At 43.3% G+C, this 15,709-nt stretch overlaps 1 protein-coding gene across 1 annotated transcript in view; it reads left to right on the top strand.

Moving 5' to 3' along the window:
* The window catches only part of ANXA13 (annexin A13), a 33,061-nt gene that overhangs the window by 570 nt on the left and 16,782 nt on the right, over positions 1-15,709 (top strand). The gene's annotated exons all lie outside the window — the stretch shown is intronic.

The raw sequence follows: 15,709 nt of genomic DNA, 5'->3' as shown, positions 1-15,709 counted from the left end.
GTTGGGAACAGATCCAAGCTTGGAACACCTCACCTGCTTGGTTAGTTCTAACCTTAGGTTCATAGAATCATCGGATTGTTTTGGTTGGAAAGGACCTTTAAGATCATAAAGTCCAACCATTAACCTAACACTGCCAAGTCCACCACTAAACCATGTCCCTAAGCACCACATCTACTCGTCTTTTAAACACCTCCAGGGATGGTGACTCCATCACCTCCCTGGGCAGCCTGCTCCACTGCTTGATAACCCTTTCTGTGAAGAAATTTTTCCTGATATCCAATTGAAACCTCTCCTGGCACAACTTGAGGCCGCTTCCTCTTGTCATATCGCTTGTTACCTAGGAGAAGAGACTGACACCCCCCCTCGGTACAACCTCCTTTCAGGTAGTTGTAGAGAGCCATAAGGTCTCCCCTCAGCCTCCTTTTCTCCAGTCTAAACAACCCCAGTTCCCTCAGCCGCTCCTCATAAGACTTGTGCCCTAGACCCTTCACCAGCTTTGTTGCCCTTCTTTGGTCTCGCTCCAGCACCTCAGTGTCTTTCTTGTAGTGAGTGGCCCAAAACTGAACATAGAATTCAAGGTGCGGCAGCGCAGTTCACAATACACCTGGACAAATGCTAGTGACTGCACAAAGCAAGGGCAGGTACAGGAGCAGAAATAAGCATTTCACAACAAGGACTGAGCAAGATGATTTCATTTAGCAGTGGCCCTGGGCTACACCAGCTGAGTGGATGTGGTCTGCATAGTGTGGGGACTGAAAGCGTGCAGACCTGAATGCCAACAGCAGCCTGTCTTATTCATACAGGGTCTTGAGGAAGTGGATTAATATCATCAAGGAAGCTGCTTCCTTGAGCTGAGAGTTTGTGGGTGCGAATTAAGGGGCAGGCTGGCAGGGGTGATACTGTTGTGGGTGTCTATTACAGGCCACCGGATCAGGATGAGGAAGGTGATGAGGCCTTCTACAGGCAGCTGAGAGCAGTCTCGCAATTACAGGGCCTGGTTGTCATGGGGGATTTCAACTACCCTGATATTTGCTGGGAGGCCTACTCAGCCAGCCATCCCCAGTCCAGGAGGTTCCTCCAGTGCGTTGATGATAACTTTCTGATGCAAATGGTGGATGAGCCAACTAGGAGAGGAGCACTGCTGGATCTTATCCTCACTAACAAGGAGGGTCTGGTTGAAGAGGTGAAGGTTGAGGGCAGCCTTGGTTGTAGTGACCATGAGATGGTAGAGTTCAGGATCTCATGTGGCAGGAACAGAATAGCTAGCAGAATCACAACCCTGAACTTCAGGAGGGCCAACTTTGGCCTTTTCAAGCAATTGCTAGGGGAAATCCCATGCGACAGGGTACTAGAAGGTAAGGGGGCCCAAGATAGTTGGTTAGCATTCAAGGACTGCTTCTTCCGAGCTCAAGATCAGAGCATCCCAACAGGTAGGAAGTCAAGGAAGGGTACCAGGAGACCTGCATGGTTAAACAGGGAACTGCTGGGCAAACTCAAGTGGAAGAAGAGGGTGTACAGATCATGGAAGGAGGGGCTGGCCACTTGGGAGGACTATAAGTCTGTTGTCAGAGGATGTAGGGAGGCAACTAGGAAAGCTAAGGCCTCCTTGGAATTAAACCTTGCAAGAGAGGTCAAGGACAACAGAAAGGGCTTCTTCAAATACATTGCAGGTAAAACCAACACTAGAGGCAATGTAGGCCCACTGATGAATGAGGTGGGGGCCCTGGAGACAGAGGATAAAAAGAAGGCAGAGTTACTGAATGCCTTCTTTGCCTCTGTCTATACTGTTGGAGGCTGTCCTGAGGAGCCCCGGACCCCTGAGGCCTCAGAAGTCAGGATAGAGGAGAAATCTGTCTTGGTTGATGAGGGCTGGGTCAGGGACCAATTAAGCAACCTGGACGTCCATAAATCCATGGGCCCTGCTGGGATGCACCCGCGGGTGCTGAGGGAGCTGGCGGAAGTCATTGCTAGGCCACTCTCCATCATCTTTGCTAAGTCGTGGGCAACGGGAGAGGTGCCTGAGGACTGGAGGAAAGCGAATGTCACTCCAGTCCTCAAAAAGGGCAAGAAGGAGGACCCGGGTAACTATAGACCGGTCAGCCTCACCTCCATCCCCGGAAAGGTGATGGAACAACTTGTTCTTGGTGCTGTCTCTAGGCACATCAAGGATAGGGGGATCATTAGGGGCACTCAGCATGGCTTCACCAAGGGGAAGTCATGCTCAACCAACTTGATAGCCTTTTATGAGGATGTTACCCGGTGGATAGATGATGGTAAAGCTGTGGATGTGGTCTGTCTCGATTTCAGTAAAGCGTTTGACACGGTCTCCCACAGCATTCTCGCAGCTAAACTGAGGAAGTGTGGTCTGGATGATCGGGTAGTGAGGTGGATTGTGAACTGGCTGAAGGAAAGAAGCCAGAGAGTGGTGGTCAATGGGACAGAGTCCAGTTGGAGGTCTGTGTCTAGCGGAGTCCCGCAAGGGTCGGTTCTGGGACCAGTTCTATTCAATATATTCATTAATGACTTGGATGAGGGATTAGAGTGCGCTGTCAGCAAGTTCGCTGATGACACAAAACTGGGAGGAGTGGCTGATGCGCCGGAAGGCTGCGCAGCCATTCAGAGGGACCTAGACAGGCTGGAGAGTTGGGCAGGGAGAAATTTAATGAAATATAACAAGGGCAAGTGTAGAGTCCTGCATCTGGGCAAGAACAACCCCATGTACCAGTACAAGTTGGGGGCAGAGCTGTTGGAGAGCAGCGTAGGGGAAAGGGACCTGGGGGTCCTAGTGGACAACAGGATGACCATGAGCCAGCAGTGTGCCCTTGTGGCCAAGAAGGCCAATGGCATCCTGGGGTGTATTAGAAGGGGTGTGGTCAGCAGGTCAAGAGAGGTTCTCCTCCCCCTCTACTCTGCCCTGGTGAGGCCGCATCTGGAATATTGTGTCCAGTTCTGGGCCCCTCAGTTCAAGAAGGACAGGGAACTGCTAGAGAGAGTCCAGCGCAGAGCCATGAAGATGATTAAGGGAGTGGAACATCTCCCTTATGAGGAGAGGCTGAGGGAGCTGGGTCTCTTTAGCTTGGAGAAGAGGAGACTGAGGGGTGACCTCATTAATGTTTATAAATATGTAAAGGGCAAGTGTCATGAGGATGGAGCCACGCTCTTCTCAGTGACATCCCTTGACAGGACAAGGGGCAATGGGTGCAAGCTGGAACACAGGAGGTTCCACTTAAATATGAGGAAAAACTTCTTTACGGTGAGGGTGACTGAACACTGGAACAGGCTGCCCAGAGAGGTTGTGGAGTCTCCTTCTGTGGAGACATTCAAAACCCGCCTGGACGCGTTCCTGTGTGATATGGTCTAGGCAATCCTGCCCCGGCAGGGGGATTGGACTAGATGATCTTTTGAGGTCCCTTCCAATCCCTAACATTCTGTGATTCTGTGAAAATAGCAGCAGGTGCCCCTCCTTGTCTTAGGAGCTTGGGTTTTGTGAGTCATTTAAAGTCTTACCAGTGTCAAAATCAGTGCCAACTTCCCATGCAGAAGCATTTTCTTACTGCTTAAGTGTCAGGGAATTACAGATAGGGGAAGGTCTCTGTATTTTTAACACTATACAACATTTTAGTGAATTATTTGATATATAAGCAGAATAAACAAAGCAAGTGAGCCCCTGATCACTTGTGCCATTGATTTTTTTAAGACTGTTATCCTGCATGCTTGGTAATAACCTTGGAGCAGTGGTGACAGAGCTGAAAGCAACAGAAGGAAACTCCGTGCTCTGTTATCTTCAAGTAGGTCCCCAGAGAACTGCAGACCCAGTTCTACTTCTTTGGCGTCACCGGTATCTTTGATGATCACAGTTCTGCGTAACTGCAGAGACACAAAGCCTCAGCCTGCAGACATGCCCCATGGTGCTGATACACATAGATCCCTGCAGCTGAGGAGAAGGTGAGCAGCTCACAATCTCCAGAGTCTCACATAAGGCCTCCCTGCTCATATCACTGGCAGGATTCAGTCCAGGAACACGGTCACAGCCTGCCAACCTGACCTCATCCTTAATTCTTTCAACCCCAGTTAGGTTTCTTATGAGCCTTTCTCTGTCACACCGTACAATGGTTTATAAATGATGTATGAAAAGACATTAATAAGAAACCCGTTTTGCCTTGCCCATTGCCACAGGAACCAGATGGTATGGGTCTTTGGCTGGTACTGTCTGTTTGCTTTTGATAACAGTAATGAGACACACCTCTCGATAGGGCAGGACAATTTTTTTTTCTTCTTGGATGGTTCTGAGGTAAATTATCTTGCTAGTGGAACCAGCACCTGAATAATACTTTTAGTAAGACACAGATACAAGAATGCACAAGCTAAAAATTCAAGTGCTCAGGGTAACAGTAATGTATGCAGTATTCCTATTCCATTATCAGCTGCCTCAGACTTTTCAGTGATTGCACTGGCAAAAGGGAAGAAAAAATGAGACAATTAGAAAGAAACTATTGACATGGGGTAGATCTTCAGAGGGGCAGAATAATTGAGCAGAGCTGTGATTAGGCCACCAGCAATAATCTCCAGAGTAGCAACATTGACAATCAACAGTTATGCAATGCAGTGTTTGGTGTTTCTTACCTGGGATAATATTTAATCTCCTTTTCACCTTTCTGAATTCTCCCTGCTCCACCTTTCAGAGGAGAATGTTGATAGGCAACCTTCTGATAAGCCCTTAGTGCCTTCTTGTCCTCTACATCCAGCCTGCTTGACCTTGCCATGGCATAATACCCATCCCTCAGTTCTCCATCCTGCTGGCAAAAGAAGGAAGAAATAGGTAGAAGCAGACTCCATTCACTAGATATCTTGTTGCCTGGGGTCTATCACTCACAGGAGTAGGGCCCTCAGGTCTTCTGCAGGGAGTCAGTCCTGTTATTTACAAAGCTGAAAAGTACCATACAATCCTTAATTTTTATTAATTATTCAAACTTTTAAACTCCCAGTACATAAACTAAGTCAACCAAATTGATCAGTGGGAGTAGCGCAGTTTTCCTATTGATACCTTATTTGCATGTTTAGATAGACCATTTGCATGCACAGCATGATATAGTATGACTCAATCTGCTGCTTGTTTTAAATCCTTAATGAGTTGTGCCTTCTGGGCTGCTGTATTTCACTCACAACCAGCAAAAGCAGTAGGATTACCAGTCTGTATTTGAGCTGATGAGTGCCCTCCATTCCAGAGAAACCCTGCAGTTGCTTTCTCTCCAACTTTAGAATTTCCTTTAATGTCATTTGGGACAGCTTTATTCCCAAAAATATTATTAAAGAAGTTGGTAATTCGCAGCTCAAAGGCTTTGAAGATGCTTTTGAGACAGTATGTTACCACAAAGCATTGAATTATGGATAAAATTCTTCATACTCACATTTGATTTTTACATTGCATGTGTTTGAACACCATAATCAAAGCTGACTATTTATTTTTAAGTGTGTTTGAATGGTAGGGAGTTCTTTGCAGGAAAGTACTGTCTATCAAACTATTTAAAACCTGGAATTACTACCTCACTTTCAGTAACACAGTGATTTTCTTTTGCTTGCTTAGATAATCACATAGATATTTTTGTTTTCCCCTGAACTGCTATAAATTAAAGTATACTTGTTTTCTTCTCTTATTTTTCTCTGAGTGTCCTACCTGAGGTCTAAATCAGAACCTGTGCTGGCTGCCAGGTGCCCACCAAGCTGCTCTCTCACTCCCCCTCCTCAAAAGGACAGAAGGAGAAAATAAGATGAAGCAGCTCATGAGTTGAGATAAAGACAGGGAGATTGTTCACCAGTTACCATTATGGGCAAAACAGGCTTGACTTAGGGAAATTAATTTATTTTATTGCCAATTAAAAATAGAGCAGGATAGTGAGAAACAAAGACAAAACTAAAAACACCTTCCTGCCCCCCTTCTTCCCAGGCTCAACTTCACTCCTTCATTCCCAACTTCTCCACCTTTTCCCCCTGAGCAACACCAGGGGATGCAGAATGGGGGTTGCAGTCAGTCCATAATACTTTGTCTCTGCTGCTCCTTCCTCCTCATGTTCTTCCCCTGCTCCAGCATGACTAACCCACAGGGTCACTGTCTCTGTTTAGCCCACACCCAGGGCTAAAAAATAAACAGCTTTTCTATCACCCAATGTCCCTTCCCCAACCAAGGAAGGGAATTGGGAAAAAGAGGCAGACTCACAGGTTTAAAGTTAAGCAGATTTAATGAAATAAAGAAACCAAAACCAACACAGAACACACAAAATTATACTTATCTATAGAGCACTTGTGAGTTGCTTCAGGAATGAAGAAGAGCAGGAAGATGACAAGAAGAGCAAAAAGAACCCCCCCTCTTTCCCCAGCAAGCCCTCCCTTTTATAGTGAACTTGATGTTATGTTATAGGATACACCTGTGGGCCAGCCTGGGTCAGCTGCCCTGGATTTAACTGCTCAGGGCCTTGATTACCATGGCTAGCCACAAACTGAAACAAATCCTAATGAAACCAGGACAGTCACAGATCCTGCTAGAAAACTTGCTCCTGTAGGGGCTCCTTTCCCCAGACCACAGTTCCTGCCAGGAGCCTGCTCCAGCACAGGCTCTCCATAGGCTGCCACTTCCCTCAGGGCACATCGACCTGCTCTGGTGTGGGGTCCTCCGTGGGCTGCAGGGGGACAACCTGCTTCCCCATGGTCTTCTCCACAGGCTGCAGGAGACTCCCTGCTGTAGCACCTGGAGCACCTCCTCCCCCTCCTTCCTCACCGACCTTGGTGTCTGCAGGCTGTTTCTCTCACATTTTTCTCATTTCTCTCTCACAGCTGCTGTGCAGTATTTTTTACCATTTCTTAAATATGTTATCACAGGGGCACCACCAGTGTCGCCGATAGGGCTCAGCTTTGTCCAGTGGTCGGTCCATTTTGGAGTCAGCTGGCACTGGTCTCTTCTTACAGAGGCCACCCTTGCAACCCCCCCACTACCAAAACCTTGTCATGGAAACCCAATAAAAGCAGTGAGATTCTGTTTGAAATATTTTGTAGGAGATGGAGGTCCTCAATGACATATTAAATACCACTAAATCCCATAAGATCCAATATAAACCCTTCAGAGGAGACATCCTTCCTTCTAAAATGTCTTGAAAGCTTGTGTTGGGCACTACCATAGCTATATGTTATAAATCATTTAATAACAATTAGATAAATGAGTATGTCTAATCTTGAGGCTTATATTGTGAAATCCTGATTTTCCTTGGAAAACCAGCCAGCTCCATGACCCAATAGGATGTGATATTAGATAGTAGGGATAATAAAGCCACCATATAATGATGAATACGCCCCACCTTGAAATGACTAGAATTTAAATAATGTCAGAAGTTATTGATTAACCCAGGGTTGGGTAGGATTTAGCTGCTGTAGTAAAAGTTGACTATTCCATCTGAATGCTTGTTTTACTGAAGAGCAGAAGAGTTGCATCTTCCACACTCAGGCTAAGCAAAAATGGGCAGTTCACATGTAAGTAGTTATTTCATTTGGATTGTCAAGAATGCAACAATTTCCTGGTTTTATTTTTGTCCATTTTCACTTTAAATGGCATTAATACAGCTGCAAATGAAGACTTTACCTCAAAATCTAATCTAAGTGTGGGTGGGAAACTTGTATGTAGCTGATAACATCGCTTAATTGCAGTACATGAATAATGAAACTATCACTGTAACATACAGGTTTGGAGTGTTCTAACACTCATTGTGGCTTAGTTAAAAAGGACAGCACTTTAATTTTGGGAAAAAGAAATTATGCGTAGGATGTCATGGGAAATCTAATTTTAGTTAGTTTAGCACGTTTGTGTTGGAACGTTCTGAACACTAAAATAATTCCCTAAAGATGTTTGAAAAACATCCTGTCCCAAAGGCCAACACTGTCAAAATTTGCATAAGTTTACCACTGAATAGTAGGGACAGGAGTAATCTCCAAGTGTGGTGCTCACAGAAGGACCTGATTAAAATTCAGGTGTCAGGATTTACTACATCAGATTACCATATGAGTTTTGACTGAGACAATTTTAGCTAACATTTGGGTGTTTAATAATAAATATCTAAATCTGCACAAAGATATTTAACTTCAAAACAACCTGATTGTCAAAAGTTTGTGTGGTAGCTGTGAATGATTGGTGCTTCTGAAAGTTAAGTCACTTGTGCTGAAGTAGTTGGGGGCTTTTAGCTCCAATTTTAAACCTAATGAATAAAAGGCAATATTTATTCAGCAACACATTTTCTTCTTGGGTGCTGAAAACCTGCAGTTTTACAGTATGTATCAATAGAAGACAGCCTGTTTGTTGATACACGCTAATGTTACATTAGTTTCTCTAAGATTTACATTATTTTATTACGTGACTATTTTTTTAATTAAAATTCAGCAAGACCTTGAGAGATGCCGAGCATCTGCTGCTTTTGGACGGCACTCCAGGACGTTTTCTTTGACAGACTGAGCAAGAGAGCCCACACCATTTGCACAAAGCTCCAGCTACTGAGCAAAGGAGTTTTTGTCTCCCTGTGAAAGGGTGGATGGTCCCATCTCCACACCATCCTTTTGTGGCCTGGCTGCTTGTGTAGGGGGAAAGAAGCGAGCAGTTCAGCAACTTATCTTTGCATAGGAAAGAAGGCCAAGAAGGCTCCTGCTGCACAGCCCCATGTTTCCACATAGGGTAGAGGGTGACAGAGCACTGGAACAGGCTGCCCAGGGAGGTCATGGAGTCTCCTTCTCTGGAGATACTCAAAACCTGCCTGTACACAACCCTGTGCAACATGCTTTAGGGGAACCTGGTTTGGCAGGGGGTTGGACTAGATGATCTCCAGAGGTCCCTTCCAACCCCAACCATTCTGTGATTCTGTGATAAGCACACATCATAGGGTTGTTGGCAGATATCTCCTGAGCGTCCTGACCCTGGAGAGCCTTTCACTGGACAATGCACTGAATGCAGTGTAGAGCAAAGCACATTCAATTTAGGTTTAAACTAGCCAGCTGAGGTCTATCTATGGCAAGAGAGATCACAGCAGTGCATCTCAGGCAGGTTTAGCAGTTTTATGAGCTTCATGCTGGACTAGGTAGCCTGGATGTGCAGTGCACCAGAGTTTTGCTATAGGCTTCAGTGGGAAGAGGTGTGAGCCCATGTTGGAAGAGAATCTCATGATTCATCCCATGACTCAACTGAGAATTGCATCATTCTGTGTTTGTCCCTAGGAAATTACAGGTAATCTTGGAGAAATGCCTGCATCTGTGTCAGAGAACAGCTTCTGGAACAGCCTGAAAATATTGCGTTCTTAACAGAGCTTTTCAGCTTCAGTTTGTTCTTTCTCCTAATCTCATGTTTTGCAACCATAGGTTCATGAGTGTCTTATGTATTGTGTTTTTTAAACCTCCAGAGCAAGTCTTACAGACTCACAGAGGATATACGGAAACCAACTATAGGGACTACCAGTTTGTCAGCAGATGACCCAGTAAGCACTTCTGTTGTGAAGGATGAAAGGGGCACTGTGGTGTTGCAGCACATGTTGCTGTGGTTTGTGGTGGCTTTGGGAGGCACTGCAGTGCACAAACGCAACTCCTCTTTCATGGTCAAGACTGGCACTGGAAAGCTGGGTTAAACTGCGTTGTTTCATGCTGTTGAATACTGCATCTTTCCAAAAAGTTGTCTGCTTTGAAATTTCAGAAGTGAAATTTTTTTGAATAGCCCAAATTCTGCTGGGAGAAATATCAAATTAATAATCTGTGTCAGAAGAGGTATTTTATTTGGTTAAATGGATTTAGGTTTTAAAACTTTTTAAAAAAATGTCATTATCAAATGACGTTTTCACTGAAAGCTAAGCATTGTTCAAAGAAAAGGTTCCATTACATGGATGTTAAAATGGAACTTTTCAGCTATATCAAAATGTCTTATGTTAAAATTGGGCTTTCATCAAAATTAATATCTTCCTGAACATGTTAATTTGAACAAAAGCAACAAATTTTACTGAAAACAATGCTTTCAACAAAAAATTTCCAACCAGCTCTAAAGTGTACTTTTCTCTTAGAAACTGAGCTCTAGGTTAAGAGCTGCACCTGATGCAATGTTACAGCTCCAAATCTGCATACTTCCACACGCTTTTTTGCTCTCTGAACTCGATCTGGTCCCTTTTTCTACAATTAAACAAAGTTTTTGACTGCACATCCTTAGAGATTTAAAGTCTCTAATTATTTTCTCTGTTTGCAGTTTTGCATCAAGCTTATCTGTATTTCTGCTGTCTTCAAAATTACCACAAGTAGAATCAATACACCTGGAAATCTGGGTAGCTGCTCTGCTGTAAGAAAGGTGCTTTGGGGACATTTTGGGAATAGCAGCAATGGGTTTGGTGGTATGACAGTTTGAAAAGTTTGATGGATTTTGACTTTTGTGAAACTGTGTAGTTGTTTTTTTCATTTTCTGTCTCTCAAGAACCCAGGAAGACTCTTCATGTGGTATTCTGTTGTTCTCTTGTATGTTTGTGACTTGAATGAATCTGGGGGGTGGGTGAATTCTTTGTTTTTAATTTAAACCACTTTTTGAGATTCTCTGGGATGCCCTTGAGTTTCATCTTCTCATTGTAAAGCAGCCCAAACCTTCTGCCAGGGAGGACTATATAATGCAAGAAGGGGGGGTGGCAGGTTGTCATGGGCCAGATGATTTGAGAACTTGAAGGTAAAAAAAGTAAGTATAACGTGGAGAACATATCTGCCTGAGAAGTCCTATTGGGCATAAATTCACAAACATCACAAGGGCCTCTGTGTTGCCTGTGGACTTTTGTATCCTTGTAGAAATGTTTCCTTAGTACAAGTATTACTTACCACAGTGTGATTTTATTAAAAAGCTCAACAATTGCTAGTTGTTTCTTTCCCTGGCAGACCAATATTCAGTGACAGTCGATTCTTGTTCAGTCTCTGGCCATAAGCCCAGAGTCAGCAGAAAACAGAAATACCTTCTTGTTCAGCCACACAACACTGGGGAAGAGCTGTGGCAGATTCTTCTCATTTCCATGGTCCCCTTTTATCCAGGATATTTGCTGTTCCTTTTAGGTCTGAGGCTGTCCTGTGAGTGCAGCTGTGGTAGGTGTTAACAAGTGTCTACCCATGCAAAATTTATGATGCATTTGTGGCAAAAAAAAATAACCCATCTGAAGTATCAAAGGGTCATTACATTTATGTTTTACATAATGTAAACAGGTCAAACAATTATGTTTTACAAAAACATAAAAAAATCCAAAATATCTTCACTCTAACGCTCTCCTTTGTATACAACATTTTAGTATATTCTACCAAGTTCTGTTGTTACTATCCAGAAAAATTACTCTGCCTTTATTGTTAACTACGACTACTGACTGAAGCAGTGGACTGATTACTGCTGCTCTGGGTGACTCGGCTGACGTGGGGGTATCTTGAGACCTCCTCCACCCTGTGAGATGGAAAGGAGTTAGACACAGAAACCTCCAAGTTCAGTAGACACAGTTGGTTTGTCGGACACTAAACTTGCAATGTCTGTATAGTAACAGCCCTTCTATGTGTCTATGAATACATAGATGGTGTTTAGATAATGCATCTTGCAGAGGAATGTTTTAAAAACAATGAAGGGGCCAAGAGGAGAAGCATGTAATCTTGAGGCTTCCCTGATGGGGTGCAACATCCTTCAAGTTCTTCTCCTTTTAAATAACTGAGCTTTAAAATATGTGAAAGAGTCAGCATGATGTTCCCAAAGATTGTGTCTGTGTATTTCAGCCCTGCGTAGGTATACGTAAGTCATGTTAGCTTTCGTACTGGCATACACAAAAATTTACTTCAGTTCCACCAACGTTAACTTACCAGAACTCATCACAAGACTTAGTTGAGGTAATGAGTGTAAAATTTTTTAATAAGACGTAAGAACACTTGAGCTAGCTCTGTATCAGTATGCGAGTCAGAGATTTGGTATCTCAGCTGAAAAAGAGGCAGAATATGCCAGTTTCCAATCATTTTAGTTATCATTATACCTAATGGCCCAGCATACAAAGTGTTTTCCAAACAGTGATTATGGTCAATAAAATAAAAGTAGACAAATCCACCTCCAGTGTAAGAGAGAATTATTCCAGACTTAGAATTCTAGGTTTATCCTAGGTGAATAAAGCCATTTGTTTGCCTTTTTTTTGTGGCTTCCATTTGCAGGACAAGTATTAAAAGGATGAGATGTGAGGCATGACTCATGCCTAAATACAGGCATGGTGGAGATTTCTACCATCTTTTCCTGCCTCAGCTTCAGCTGCCACACCTGGGAGGCAGGTCCCTGTCAGCCCTGTGTCACCTCTGCCAGCCCCATGCAGACGCCGGGTGCTCTGGGACATCTCAAAGGTGTCTGTATTTAAGCAGATGAATTGAACCCTCTAGAAATAAAATGTGCAGTTTTGAAATTTCAGCATTCCCACTGCATGGTACCCTGCTCGATAACAGATTTTTCATGTAATCTGTGTTAAGAATTTCCACCAGCCACAAGAGGGTTTGGACACATTAAAATCAGACAATGTAAAATTCAGCCATGAGACAACCCCCTCCAAGCGTTTTTTTCTCTTCATTGTGGACTACTTTATCATGGTGATGAGCATGAATAAATTGAGTGGATAAAAAATTAGCCATAAGCTATTATGAGATGATATATTAACAGATACTTAGAAACAGGAGGGACGTTGTAGGACAGAGATGGTTTAAATTTTGCAGTTTAATTAACTGTCAGAGCAATTAGCTTCACTATTGCCACTTGTTTGTAGTAGGAAAAATAAATGCGACTAATTCTATTAGGATCTTCTTGTCACTGTAGTTTTAGTTTCAGATGTAGAAAACAAGATTATTTGCACCTCTCAGTTTGGAAAGAGTCACTGAGACATTGAAAGGCTGTTGAGTAATGAAGTCTAATCTATGTGACTTACATTTATTGTATCGTCCAGTATAGAATTCATATAGAAATTATTTTGTTCATGATCGCAACACACTGTCAGCAACAAGCTAGCCTGACAGTACAGGTTGCTGTCGGACAGCTGTTAGACCTAAAACAGCCGTAAGGATTTGGGAGAGTGACAGCCTGCCTGGCAGATGGCATTTGGAGACGCCGATACCATTCTCTGAGCAGTCAAGGAGGCATATGACAATTTTCCAGTTATATATTGTGGTTGACTGAGAAAATTGCTCAAACAAACAAAAAGTGATAGGTATGTTTTACAAAACAGCAGAGGAAGAAACCTTGCGGTCAAAAGGACACACATAGTCCTTAAGGTAGCACTTGCCAATTGATGTATGTCAAAAAGGTGTTTATCAGCCCCACCTTTTTATTACCGTAGCACAAACCCTGGTGCTTGCTGATACTGCCTCGCTGCCAACACGCCACAGCTGTTTGCTTCTGTTTGTTTTCAAATGTTAGTAGCCTTTACATTTCTTGTAAATTCCTTCCTGAATAATTGAGCTCAATTATTTGAATTTCACTGAAGACGAACTTGCCGAAGAACATCTTTCTTTGATGCAAGGATGACAGGAGATGGGGAACCCACCATCTGCTAATAACTAGGTATCCTCACCGAAGGACAGCCTTTCCCAGTTGGATGATACCTGACCTTGCCTACTAGTAATTGCTCTTTGTTTCTTTTGCTTCTCTGCTATATTGAAGAGCTCTAATATTTGGAAGTTTTTCTCATGGAAGTACCCATACACTGAAACAAAATGGGTTTTATCTGCTTTTCTAGCCTTTCTGATTGATGGTCTGGAGCTTTCTGAGCAAGTCACCCATTTATTCCCCAGGAATATCTGCAGCCCTGCACCAGACTGGATGACACGGCCAGGAATGGGGCTGTGCTGGCCTCGCTGCCACTGAAAGCAGTCACAGGTCGCCGGGCCCCATTGCCAGTTTGCCTCATACATCCCACAGCAAAGCCGGAGGCTGCCGGCGGAGAGGCGATCCTCTGCCTGCCAGCTCCGAGAGCCCTCCCACACACAGCTCGGAGATGTGTGATACCTACACAAGCAGGCAGATATATTTTCTATTAGGAATGTATAGGTTTAAAATAAGGTGACAATATTATAAAAGAATAATATACCTTATAAAGGGTAGAAGGCTGTGACTATTCCTGTTATCCTCATACCTTCTACTATGATCCAAAAATTGATCCAGTTCAAAGGGCCCTCAGGTAGCATTAAATATGGAAAAAAATATTTATGACTGGAAATGTCTGTTCTAGTAAATCAGAATATTGATGAAGTACAAACGTAGCATCATGTTTTCAGTCTGTCTTTGGAAGTAGGTGAGAATCAAAATACAGCAGCCTAGTCCCATGTTTGTTCTTGTGTTTCATTCATGTAAACGGAAATTCTTGAAAATGAGCGATGAGATTTGGGCTGTTTGTCAGTAAGACTGTCCCTTTGAGTGGGAGTTCAGAGTTTGTTCTGTTAACAGGATGTTATCCTGACAACCTGTAATGTACTAGAAGACTAAAACCACAGGGTCTAAGAAAACATGTCCTTTTTCTTTTCCTATCCAGTACTGTTAGTCTAGTTAACTTTGGATTCTAGTTGCATTATAGCTCACTAAAGGCTTCTGCAAGGATAAATAATTAATCTTGAGTATATGTGTGTTGATAAAAAATTAATCATGTAGGTGCTGATTTGCCAAAAGCTGTCTTCCGTGATCGTAGTATATTAGATACAATTTAACTAATGAGTTGAACACCTCAGTCCTGTCATTTATTATGCTAACAAGGTGACTAGATTGTTTGGAACATTTCTTGGTAGACAGAGAAAACAGATTTTCCTTTCCACACAAAACAGAAATACAGAAAATCATAGAATTGAAAGGCACCTTGAGAGGTCAGCTCACTTATCCATTGCCTCCAGCAAGATCATCTCTGCCCAAACCAGCCCTGGCAGCTCTAGCAGTGCTGAGTTGGAGGAGAACTGGCTCATTACTTGGAGCCAAGGCTCCCCGAAGGTCTTTGAACTGGTGAGTCAGTGTGCACGGTGAGAACTGAGAAATCTCGACAGGTTCCAGAGTTTCCTATCTGTGATGGGTTTTCAATTGTTATGGCTCATCTGTTTGTTTTTCTGACATTCCTGTGCTCACCTTTGGGACATTATGGATTATTTGGGGCTTGACTTCCTAAAGAAACAGGATGCATGACACTGCAGTATGTATATATCTGTTACTCTAGCTAAAAATATTTGAACCCACTGGACACTTTTTAGATTACGTTACCAGCAGGGTGTTAGTCTTAAAATTATTAGGTGCCTGTTACGTTTGTTGAAAATCTTGAGAAGAGAGAGACTGTATTAGAAATCCCCTGAGCAAAAGACTGAGACACGAGCTCAACCCTTATAAGACACCAGAGAATCCACACAGTGATGAGCCATTATGCCTGTGCCCATCACAGGAATTTCTTCAGCTGCAGTAGGCAGTAGTGGCACCAAAATCAGCCAGACAGGAGATGTAAATCTGTGGGAAACCAGGCAGAGGGGTTTCTGCTGCTCACCTGCTTGGTAGAAAGGAAAGCTCATAGTGTTGCACATGGAACTGGTTTATGTCACACTTTTTAAAACCTCGTTTTTCTCCAATGCATTTTTGTGAACATAATTGGATATATATGAAGAATAAGCAAATTGGTGAAACAGCTGTGGTGTGGTTCTGTTGCCC

Source organism: Nyctibius grandis, chromosome 3 (genome assembly GCF_013368605.1).
Source record: "Nyctibius grandis isolate bNycGra1 chromosome 3, bNycGra1.pri, whole genome shotgun sequence".
Lineage (NCBI taxonomy): Eukaryota > Metazoa > Chordata > Aves > Nyctibiiformes > Nyctibiidae > Nyctibius > Nyctibius grandis.
Note: the sequence above shows the minus strand (reverse complement) of the source record. Positions and strands in the feature narration are given on the sequence as shown.